The sequence below is a fragment of the Bos javanicus genome, chromosome 2 (assembly GCF_032452875.1).
Source record: "Bos javanicus breed banteng chromosome 2, ARS-OSU_banteng_1.0, whole genome shotgun sequence".
In the NCBI taxonomy this organism is placed as follows: Eukaryota; Metazoa; Chordata; class Mammalia; order Artiodactyla; family Bovidae; genus Bos; species Bos javanicus.
The window spans coordinates 27,189,387-27,202,289 of record NC_083869.1 but is presented as its reverse complement, the minus strand read 5'-3'; the positions used below and the strand labels follow the sequence as shown (position 1 = coordinate 27,202,289).

Here is a 12,903-nt window from a genome sequence, read left to right as displayed (position 1 = left end):
GAAGTGACTTAGCAGAATAAAATTGAAAGTTGGTTCTTTGAGAAGATAAACAAAATTGACAAACTATTAGCCAGACTCAACAAGGAAAAAGGGGAGAAGAATCAAATCAACAAAATTAGAGATGAAAACGGAGAAGTTACGATAGACAATGCAGACATACAAAGGATCATAAGAGACTATTATGAGCAACTTTATATGCCAATACAATGGACAACCTGGAAGAAATGGACAGATTCTTAGAAAAGTTCAACCTTCCAAAATTGAGCCAGGAAGAAATAGAAACTATGAATAAGCCAATCACAAACACTGAAATCGAAACTGTGGTCAAAAAATCCCTCAAAAAACAAAAGCACAGGGCCAATTGGCTCCACAGGTGAATTCTGTTAGACATTTAGAGACGAGCTAATGCCTATCCTTCTCAAAAAATTGCAGAGGAAAGAACACTTCCAAACTCATTCTACAAGGCCACTATCACCCTGATACCAAAACCAGATAAAGACATCACACAAAAAATAAAATTATAGGCCAATATCACTGATGAACATAGATGCAAAAATCCTCAAAAAAATTCTAGCAAACAGAATTCAACAGCATATTAAAAAGGTCATACACCATTATCAAGTTGCGTTTATTCCAGGGATACAAGGCTTCTTCAATATACACAAATCAATCATTGTGATACACTGTATTAACAAACTGAAAGATAAAAACCATACGATAATCATGATAATCTCAATAGATGCAGAAAAAGCTTTTGAATACATTCAGCACCCATTTATGATAAAAAACTCATCCAAAAATGGGCATAGAAGAAAACTACCTCAACATAACAAAGGCTGTATATGATAAATTCAGTGCAAACATTATTCTCAATGGTGAAAAACTGAAAGCATTTCTTCTAAGATCAGGAATAAGACAAGGGTGCCCTCTCTCACTATTATTCAACATAGTTTTTGAAGACCTATCCAGGGCAATCAGAGAAAGATTATAAAGAAATAAAAGGAATCCAGATTGGAAAAGAAGAAGTAAAACGCTCACTGTTTACAGAAGACATGATACTATACATAGAAACCCTAAAAATACTATCAGAAAATTACTAGAGCTAGTCAATTTAGTAAAGTTGCAGGATACAAAATCAACATACAGAAATCACTTGCATTCCTATACAGTAACAATGAAAAATCAGAAAGAGAAATTAAGAAATCAATCTCATTTACCCTTGCAACAAAAAGAATAAAATACCTAGGAATAAACCTACCTAAGGAGACAAAAGAACTGTATACAGAAAACTATAAGACACTGATGAAAGAAGTCAAAGACAACATAAACAGATGGAGAGATAGTCCATGTTCCTGTGTTGGAAGAATCAGTATTGTGAAAATGACTATACTACTAAAAGCAATCTACAGATTCAGTGCAATCCCTGTCAAATTACCAATGGCATTTTTCACAGAACCAGAACAAGAAATTTCGCAATTTGTATGGAAATACAAAAGACTCTGAAGAGCTGAAGCAGTCTTGGGAAAGAAGAATGAAACTGGAGGAATCAACCTGCCTGATTCAGACTATACTACAAAGCTACAGTCATCAAAACAGTATGGTACTTTCACAAAAGCAGAAATATAGAGCAATGGAATAAGATAGAAAGCCCAGAGATAAACCCATGCATCTATGGGCACCTTATCTTTGACAAAGGAAGCAAGAATATACAATGGAGAAAAGATGGTCTCTTCAATAAGTTCTTCTGGGAAAACTGGACAGCTATATGTTAAAAGAATGAAATTAAGACACTTCCTAACATAAGACACAAAACTAAACTCAAAATGGATTAAAGACCTAAATGTAAGGCCAGAAACTCTTAGAGGAAAACATAGGCAGAACAGTCTGTGCCATAAATCACAGCAAGATCCTCTATGTCCCACTTTCCAGAGTAATGGAAATAAAAACAAAAATAAACAAATGGGACCTAATTAAACTTAAAAACTTTGTACAGCAAAGGAAACTATAAACAAGGTGAAAAGACAACCCTCAGAATGGGAGAAAATAATAGCAAATGAAACAACAGACAAAGGATTAATTTTCAAAATATACAAGCAGCTCATGCAACTCAATACCAGAAAAACAAACAACCCAATCAAAAAAGGGGCAGAAGACCTAAACAGACATTTCAATGAAGAAGACATACAGATGGCTAATAAACATATGGAAAGATGCTCAACAACACTCATTAGTAGAGAAATGCAAATCAAAACTACAATGAGATATCACCTCATACCAGTCAGAATGGCCATAATCCAAAAATCTATAAACAATAAATGCTGGAATGTGGAAAAAAAGGAACTCTCTTGCACTTTTGAAGGGAATGTAAATTGATACAGCTACTATGGAGAACAGTATGGAGATTCCTTTAAAAAACTAGGAATAAAACTACCATATGACCCAAAAGTCCCACTACTGAAAGACCAGTACCCTGAGAAATATACCCCGAGAAAACCACAACTGAAAAAGACACATGTATCTCAATATTCATTGCAGCACTATTTACAATAGCTAGAACAAGGAAGCAACCTAGATGTCCATCAACAGATGAATGGAATACAGAAGCTATAGTACATATTTACAATGAAATATTACTCATCCATAAAAAGGAATGCATTTGAGTCAGTTCTAAAAAGATGAACCTAGAGTCTATTATACAGAGTGAAGTGAGTCAGAAAGAAAAAAACAAATACCATATATTAATGCATATATATGAAATCTAGAAAGATGGTCCTGATGAACTTATTTGCATGGCAGCAATGGAGACACAGACATAGAGAACAGCTTTGGACATAGCAGTGGGGGGAGGAGGGGTGGGACAAATGGAGAGTGTAGCACGGAGGCATATACACTACAGTATGTAAAATAAACAGCCAGTGTGAATTTGCTGTATGACTCAGGGAGCTCAAACCAGTGCTCTGTAAAAACCTAGAGGGCTGGGATCAGGTGGAGATGGGAGGGAACTTCCAGAGGGAGGGGACATATGTATACCTATGGCTGATTCATGTTGATATATGGCAGATCCAACACAATACTGTAAAGCAATTATCCTCCAATTAAAAATAAATAAAAATGTTTTAAATCATTGCAACTATTATTTATTTTCTCATCTTTAATCAGTGTAGCCAAACAGAACAATGTGGTTCAAGAAATTTCCTTAACTAACAATCTCAGACAAAAGCAGGCTTTTTAGTTAGTTGATAATCCCATGAAAGAGTTTAATTATTAGGAAATAATAATCCCAAAACATTGACTATGGGTTTCTCTGGTTGTTAGGTGGATAGCTGTTTTTTATTTGTTCTTTCTTCTCATCTGCTCCTGCTGGTTTATGTGATTGATTTTTTTAAGTGAGTAAAACTAAAAACCAGTAGAAGGGCACGACCCACTGGTGACATTCTCGGGTCAGTGAAGCTGACCAATGACAGCCACATACTGTTAAATACTGTGGGTCGGCTTCAGTGCTCCTTTGTAAATGCAGCCACTAGATGCAGAATATGGCAAGTTCAGCTTGGGCCAGGGAAACTGCTACCTAATTCATTTTGTAACACAAGTATAACCTTGACATCAGAACAAGAAGAAATGCTATAAGGAAAAAAAAACAGAACTATAATTACTTTGAAAATGGATTTTAAAATACTAAATATATTCAGCATAATTTAGCAGTTTATGAAAAAAATATAGTCAGAAATGCTGATACCAGAAATGCAATGATTATCTAATGTAAACATTTTTGATCATTTTGATAGATGAAAGAGATATTTAATCAGAATTAATTTCCTGAAATTTAAAAGCTCATAAAATTAGAAAAAAACCATTATATTGTAGTCCAATGAATAAATTTGGATACAGATCAATGACAAATACTAAAAAAGCTCACTGAAATACTGGCAAAGATTAAATATCCAGCAGTACAAAGCTTTGGGAAGCTATAAACACGTTACATTAAGTTGTGAGATCTCTGTAAGCTTCTCTTAACCATGACAATTTCTTACAACTGTCTTGTTTTTGATGATCTTGACAGTTTTGAGGTGTACTGAGGAGTTGTTTTGTAGCATGTTCCTTAAATTGGGATTTATCTGCTGTTTTTCTCATAATTAGACAAGGGTTGTGTGTTTTGGAGAGGAAGACCATGGAGGTAAAGTATCCTTCTCATTACATCATATCAAAAGTACTATCAAGATAATAGTACCTTTCAACATGATTTATATAAAAAAAATTAAAAATAAATGATAATAAGAAGTAGAGTGAGAAACATTAATTATGTAGTTTATCAGGTCAGTAAAAAAAATAGCTAATTCAAAATTCTTTTATCCAACAACAAAATTTCTTTACTATAGCAACAATACATTCAGTCTGCAATGTTTGGTGGTCACACCATTTTTGAAATTTTGACCAAAAACTTTTTCAAGAAGCTAAGAAACTCTTTGATAAGGGGATAATAATAAAACTTTAACAATGGTTATAATATTTCATTTCCTAATTTTAAAATAAGACTTTTATGAAAAAATTCAGTCTCCAATTTTTTTTTCCTGGCTTCATTTAGAGATTTCTTTCCAATGGTGTGCAAATATTTGGCAGTGTTTAGAGGCCATTGGTGTAGTGTCTTGTCTGCGAACTTTGGAGTTTCTCAGATTCTGTTACTGCCTACAGCTTCGCTCTGTATTGTTGGATATGCTTTTTAACCTTTCTCTGGGCCCTGACTTCTCTACATTTTAAGTCAGGCAATGACGGTGATGGTGGTATAATTCACCTTGCAGGATAGGTATGAAAATTACAGGAAACTGAGTCTGTACATCAGCTGTCCCAAAAGGAGAAGGCAGAGAAAGCTCCCTTTGCCCTTCAGGCTTGGCAACCAAGTTCCCCCACCCCATCCCCACCTGCCCTCCTCAGATCACCTGTTAAGCAGAAGCTAATAAACCAACCTAGTCTCTCACTCTCCGTCTCTATTTCCCCAGCTGTTCTATACATTAGGGTTCATATGAGATCTGCTTGCCTTTTACTTCCTTCTGAATATAGTGATTTTTGTGATCTCCATTTTACAATCTGGAGATTTAATGTACAGCACAGTGATGGCAGTCAATACTCTACTGTAGACTTCAAAGTTGCTAGGGGACTAGATTTCAAATGTTCTCACCACAAAACAAATAATAATAATTATGTGATATGATAAAGTTACTAGCTAAAAGTATAGTGGTAATCATATTGTAATAAATATAAATGTGTCAAATCAACATGTCATTATATATATGCCTTAAACTGACATAATGCTATATGCCAACAAATATGTTATATGTCAGCCTTAATTTTTTAAGGCTGAGGAAGGGTGAATTTACCCATTTGCCTTAGCTGGGACATCCAACTTTTTTTGCCCTCCAACATTTGCTCTCCTGGTTCTTGGGCCTTCAGATTCCAACTGAGACTTATGCCAACAGCTCCCTTGGTTCTTAGACCTTTAGATTTGAACTGGAACTATACCCGTGACTTCCCTGGGCCTGCATCTTGCAGACAGCAGATCAATAACTCCTTGGCCTCTGTAGTCGTGTGACTCAATCCCTCACAATAAATCTCTTTCTATGTATCTATATATAATCCCACTGTTTCTGTTACCTTAGAGCACATTGAGCAATACAGTGAGTATTCTATGAAATTATTTCTTTTTTTGGTCCTGATGCTTTTGTTTTTTAATGTTTTGTGTGTGTGTGGTAAAAAGTCACATAATATAAAACATACTATTTTAACCATAATTAACTGTACAGTTCAGAGGCAGTAAGTACATTTATAGTTTTGTGCAACTCTCACCATCATCCATCTCCAGAAACTCTGTCCCCATTAAATACTAACTCCCCCTCAACAAAAGAACAGATAAAGATGTGGTACATAGATACAATGGAATATTATTCAGTCATAAAAAGGAACAAAGTGTGCCATTTTCAGAGACATGGATGGAATTGCCATACAGAGGGAAATAAGTCAGAAAGAGAAAAACAAGTATTGTATATTAATATATACATGTGGAATCTAGAGAAATAGTACAGATGAACCTGCTTGCAAAACAGAGGTAGAGTACATGGGATGTGCATACCAAGGGATGAGTGGAGACATTGAGATTGACATAGATACACTACTTGTGTGGAAGAGATGGCTAATAAGAACACTGTGTAGCACAGAGGAAAAAAGAAAGAAGGTACAACTTGCTTGTATGACGTATATAGTTAACCTTTAAAGGCATTCTGATATACATTATGTACAGAGACTGCTTATTTCTAATAAGCGAATAATACAGTTTAGCTCTGAGTTCCAGGTCAGCGACCAAATATCTGGAGCTGTTCGTCTGTTTGTTTTCTTTCTCAGAGTTCAGTGCATCACTCTGAACTTCGGTAGTCCACTCTAAGGAGCTGTATTTTAAAAGACACACACTCTCCAGTGCTACAAGACATGCCTCAGGTGCTCAGTCAGAAATGAGAGCTAGCTGTCTTCTCTGTGGCCAGCGCTGAAATGGCCATGATGGCTTTTAAAGGTCATTGTGTGGAGAATATTAATTACTTGCATGCATCCACAAAGACAGTGGCAGATTTCTAACACTGCTTTTGGGAAAGTGCAAGGAGACATCAAAATGACTAGAAAGAATCAATGAAGGCTTTGCCCCTGGTATTTTTCAGAGAAAAAAAAAAAAAAGGAACAATGTTTCTGATATTAGATGAATGGCCTCATATCATTGTAAGTGTAGTCTGATGTATCAGTAGACCATGTATTTTCCCACTGATTAATTCCCTTTTTATTAGATTAGATTCCAGGAAACTCATATAGCTGATGCTGGAGAACATCTCTGCTAGTCTATGAAACCCTGAAAAGAGCAGGAACCTAGATTTCAGTGACAAACATTTGTTATACAGGGTAATGAGACTATGCCTCCTCCTCACCTGATTTAAGATTTATGACTTAAGAATGCAAGCTGATATCAAGTCATCTAATTGTACTGTCTCAGCTATTATCTCTAAGCTAACAATTGGTTCTTGAGCTTCCTGAAGTGTGGGGAAGGTACTTGGGTATCATACATTGCAGGAAGTTTTAATTAAGGTTTCTTAATTTGTAATAACAAAATTGTACTTTAACCCACACCAGAGAACTCAGAGTTAAAAGGTATCGAGCTATTTCCTTTTCACACTACCTTTTTTTTTAAGATTTTTTTTTTCTTTTGATGTGGGCCATTTTTAAAGTCTTTACTGAATTTCTTACAATACAGCTTCTTTTACTTAAATTTTGGGTTTTTGGCCGCTAGGTATGGAGGAATCTTAGCTCCCTGACAGGATAAAACCTGTACCCCTTGCACCAGAAGGCAAAGTTTTAACCACTGGGCCACCAGGGAGGTTCCTCACTCCACCTTCTTATGTAGTAAATTATCCTCATCTCTGAAAAATCTCTTTGAAAACAGACTGAGTTTTTAATGTCTTCCAGAAAAAAATATGGTCTTCTGATAAACTTAAGAGAATCTAGATGCTCAAAGTGGGAAAGCAAGATTTCTAAGCACTGGTCAGCAGATTTTGGCCACCTAATCATGGAATCCTCCAACAATTCTGAATTGCTCATGCCAACACAAATTTCCCCCTCTGCCAAATGGCACATGGTCTATGACTCATATACTACAATGTGCTTCTGTTTAACTATTCAGGGTTGAAGTTTCTTTTTCTTTGATAAAATGTGTAATCTTATCAACACAGAAATCCACATTAGAGAACAGTCTCCTGATCTTTATTGGTAGACATAGTGTTAGTTGCTCAGTCAAGTCTGACTCTTTGAAATCCCATGGACTATAGCCTGCCTGGCTTCTATGCTCATGGGATTCTCCAGGAAAGGATGCTGGAGTGGGCTTCCATTCCCTTCTCCAAGGGATCTTCCCAACCCAGGGATCAAACCCAGGTCTTCTGCCTTGCAGGAGGATTCTCTACTGCCTGAGCCATAAGGGAAACCCTTTGGTAGACACATCAAGGATTTTTCTACCTTAGAACTTTAGCAACAACATTCTGGAAGACCACTGCCAGGGAGGAGAGAGAGTAAGCAGACAGCAGCACCTGAATGGGTCACCTGAGCGAACTGGGAACATTGACAGACCTCAGAGAGAGGGCTAAGGGACCAGTGGATCCAGGGGTTGAGGCTGTCAAAACTGGAGGAGATCGTTCCACAGGCCGTGCCAGGAGCTAATCAAAGATCCTAAGTGCCCAACGAGGCTGCTGGTGTGACTTCAAGACACCAGTCTGGAGCAACAGATGAGTGGGCTGACCTTCACCGAAGACTGGGTCAACACTAGCAACTGGCTATTGACAGTGTAGGAAACGGGGGAAAGAAAGGAAGGAAAGAAAGAAGGGAAGGAGGGAGGAGAGAAGAAGGCAAGAGAGAAGGGGAGAAAGAAAGGGAGGGAGCGAGGAAGGAAGGAGGCAGGGAGGGAAAAGAAATGTCAAGGTAAAAATAGTTCTCCTGGGAGCTGGAATCCTTCCAGGCTGAAGGATATGACAATAATAGAGGCCTTCAACCCACTGCCTGTTTTTATACATACAGTTTTACTAGAACTCAGTCACACCCATTTGTTTTTGCTTTGTCCTTGGCTGCTTTGGGGCTACAATGGCAGATCAGAGCTACTGTGACAGAGATGATTCCCACCTTCCCACCGATGCTTAAAATATTCACTGATATATTTGCAGACCCCTGCATTATTAGGTCAGTTCAGAACAGCCTGAAGCCTGGGGAGAAACCTTTGAGAACCTGATTTAACCAACCTAAAAACCTAATGGAGCACAGGCCCTCCAACCTACCTGTCCTCATGGAGCTCACGTCATGCAGGGAAGACAGATGACACATGAGAAATAAACCCCATGACATGGAGGAAAGAAGAAGTGCAGGCATCTCCAAGACCCTCAAGCAGGGCCCTGTCCCCACCTGGAGAGTTGGGGAAGGCTTTGCAACCAGTACTTTTAAGATGAGACCTTGAAAACAGGGCAAATTAGCCAAGGAAACAGGAGAAGAGGAGTTCCAGGCTCATGCAAAGGCCCGGACTTGAGAGACAATACATAAGGACCCAAGGGTGTCCAGTGAGTCTGAAGGACAGTCGATGGAACAGCTGTGGACAATGTGGCTGCCTCATTCCTCAGGAGATCAAAATCCTTAATAATGTTGAGGACTTAGGCCTTTAATAAGGACTTTCAGGCAAAGAAAGCATATAATCATATTTATACTTTCAAAAAAACCCACAACACTCTGATAAGTCCATACTCTTAGAGTAAGAGACCAGGTTGGGAAGGATAGAAATCCCCCAGACCCAGCAGTGGTGCCCCCCATCTACCAGGCCAGGAGCATACACAGGTCACCTCACTCCCGGGCAACCTGGCCTGAGGTGACCAAAGGAAACGGCTGTGTGATGGGACGGCCAAGCCAACGGGGCCCGGCTCTTGTCAATTTAGGACATGGCTCCTCAAGTCTACCACTCTTCTTGGCTTTGAATTTTCTTCAGGGAGATTTGTTCTGCGTTCATTTTCTTCAGAATACTATTTTTGAAACATGTTGATCTTGCCTAGACTGAGTTCAGGAGGAAAAAGCAAAGGTTTTTCCACATTTAGGCTTCAGTGGTTAGGAAGATCTACACACACTTGCAGCCATGGAGAGCTGAGGTGTGGGGTGATGGGGAGTGAGGAGATGTGAGACATGGCCTCCTTCACCCCATATCCCAGCATGAATATTTTCAAGTTCCTTTTGAAACCACAAATTCTAATTTTTTTTAAAGAGCCTTTGAAATGTCTTTCACTGCTGACACGTAGTGATGTAGGAAGGGCACCCTTTGTTATTATCAAACCCAGCCAATGATTTCTTTCTCCCAAGGATCATCAGAGGAGGAAAGAAATACTGATTAATACTAAAAAGCAAGAAAAATAGAAAAATACTGCCTTGTGGATAAAAAAGTTGTGGGGTGACAGTGTGTGTCAATAAAGTAAGACACTGTCCAGGGATAATGAAACTGAGGCCCTTCAGCCCTGGAGGCTACAGCCCATGGAGAAGGGAAAGAAATACACAGTGATTCTTGAGGTGCACACCGGTAGCCCTGCTTCACAGAGTCACAGTTTAGATGGAGAACTAATGAACTGCTCTTGAGGAAAATAGGATTTAACGCCAAAGTTCCTCCCAGCACTTCAACTCTACATGCATAGTTCTTTCACCTTCATAAAGCAACATAACCCTAACACTTGATTACCAAAATAGGACTTGGCATTTTCTAACAATTTCAAGGTCTTCGAAAACCACAAAGTGGGCAATGTTTTCTTCCTAAATTGCTTCCAAGTCCACTTCCAGCATTCATCAGCAAATATTTGTCACTGTCGCTCTTCGCTCTTCGTAGTAGGATACACAAATTATTCAAGGGCTTACAACTGAGTGGGGTGGGGAGGGGAGCATAATCCCCTAGGCAGGGAGATGGAAGCTTAAAACAGGAGTGTTACAGGGCGGAGTATAAGTCTGGAGTTTGGAGGGTAGGGATGAGGGTGGATGCACACTAAAGAACTTCTATTAAGCATAAGCCTGTAAAAAAGTCAATACTTTAAAAGTTTAATAATAACCACTATCAGTTTCCAATATTAAGAGTTCTAAGGACAATCATTATAATTTGTCTCTAAAATGTCTAGAAGGCTTTTCCCCCCTCAAAATGTTTAGAAATGCCTCACTTCATACTCAGTCTTAAAGTAAATGATATTTGATCAATGTGTTCAAATCATCAGCAACATGTGATTTCTACTGGCTAGGGAAACTGAAAATGGAAGTTAGATTCTAGAATCCAATTTTTCCGCTTCTAGCCATGAATCCAGAGCTCAGTATCTAAATTATTGAAAACTAGGAGAATGGAGTTGGTATAGTTCTGTATTAAAGCAGCAGCAGCTTTCTGGGGTAGGATTTTGTGGTGGTCAGTGAAAAACACAACTGCGCTCTCATAAAGCCAAGTTTAAAAAGTTTGCTAGCATTTATACTTTGGACAGATTATTCAATCTGTTCACCCATTCTCACCATATGCTCCTATACACCAGCCCCCAAAACACACACACACACACACACACACACATATTCTCAAGAGAACTGATGCATTAAAAAAAGCATTACTATAAATGAGATAGAAAACAATAGTCATCTGTATCATATATATTATGAAATCATTAATGTATTCTGCAAGTTCCTATCCAAGCCTTGTAGCATTGTTCTTGTATAACAAGATTCCAGCCTTTATGAGTCAGAAACACAACACCCCACAAAGTAAGACTTAAAGGGGAATTGGACTTGCAGACATAGTCTTCCAATCCTCTAGACAGTGTAAGTCACTTACCTGGGAACACGAACTTGAAGAAGCCAGAAGAAATAATGGACTCCACTGTAGAGAGTCAAAAGGTTTTCCAACCTGTTCCAACTCCAGTTTTCCTCATTTAAAGCCCTGAACAGAATTCAAGCTTTTTTGAGAACACTATCTATTTGCTTAAGGGTCAATGCCCCGAAGGCCAGACTGAGCAGAGTTCAGTGACACCTGAGGAAAAGTTGAATGCATTCAAAATAATAACAGCAAACACGATGTTCTTGGGAAGCTCTCTGACAGTGTCAACTGGCTTTGGACTGTGTTGACTTGGCTTCGAAGGAAGGGAGCTGGAGTGCCCGGGGAGAGTACTGATTCTGGCTGTGTCCAATTCTTCTCTTATAGACCATTATTTTTGAAAAGTTACTTAAAAATGTAACAAGGCAGACAAAAAAAATACCTTGAAACTTTTCCTCCTCAATTTGAAAGATCACTCTTGGAAAATCCTTGTGCAGGGCCCTGATATTACTGTCCCCCAAGCCCAGAGTTTCGTGGAAACAGATAATCTCAAAGAACACCTGAAACAGACTTTTGCTCAAAACTCTGAGTGCTCAGATGACCCTTGCACCCTGGTCTGAAGAGTCAATAACCTCAGGCTGTACCTGCAAAAGGAAGCCCTGTGTAAGGCTTTTTTTTTTTTAAGTTTTAAATGAATAGAAAACCAAGTCAAATCAATACATATAGCTTCTCCAACAGCTTTGTGCTGCCACTCGTATCTGTTCCTCTCCCTTCTTGTTGGTCCTTCCATCTTCTCAAAGGCTCCCGTTTCTTCTCTCTACCTCTCCTGAGCAAACCCTTTCCTAAACACGTCTCACTATGACCTTCAGCAATGAATAGTAACAGCCAACGTTAGTCATCCCCTTATTGAGTACCTGGCTCGGTTTAAGAGTTTAAGAGTACCACCTTATTTGGACTTCTCCACAACCATGGGAGTTAGGTGCTGTCATCGGCATCCCCATTTCATAGTGGAGGAAACTGAAACTCAGAGAGGTGAATAGTCCACACAAGTTCTTATAACCAGTGGTTTCGGAACCTACGCTCCTCACCCTTCTAAGCTAACCCTCTTCCACCCCATACTCTGAAATGCTGTGGACCAACCAGTGCTTCTCAGTTTGAAGAAAGTAAGATCAACTTAAATGATAATATCGAAAATTTTAAATTACAAATTTTTCTGCCATAAGGCTTCCTTTGTAATTCAGCTTCCACTACTGTTTGTCTCTACTGGATTCTATATATAAGACAGTTTGTGATTTAGCCCCAAATTTTGTGGGTTATTATATTTAGGTGTTAAAGTCTCAATATATCAAGGTCAGCAAAGATGAGAAAGATTTCTTGATGGTCCCCTATCTGAACTGGTTTGAGAATCCCAGGAGTGGGTTGACTTCTGAGGCAATGAAGCTAGAATAATGTTGGGTGTGGCACCAATTAGGACACAGGACAAAGAACTTGACACAAAACCAAAAAGGCAGCACTGCTGTGGGATCATCCTT

General features: G+C 38.6%; 1 protein-coding gene across 1 annotated transcript in view; it reads right to left on the bottom strand.

Moving 5' to 3' along the window:
• ABCB11 (ATP binding cassette subfamily B member 11) overlaps positions 1-12,196 on the bottom strand; it is a 101,017-nt gene extending 88,821 nt beyond the window's left edge. Inside the window, exon 1 of the mRNA XM_061436027.1 lies at positions 11,393-12,196. The gene's annotated coding sequence lies outside the window, so the exon portion shown is untranslated. The remainder of the gene's footprint in view (positions 1-11,392) is intronic.
• Positions 12,197-12,903: the final 707 nt, after the last annotated feature.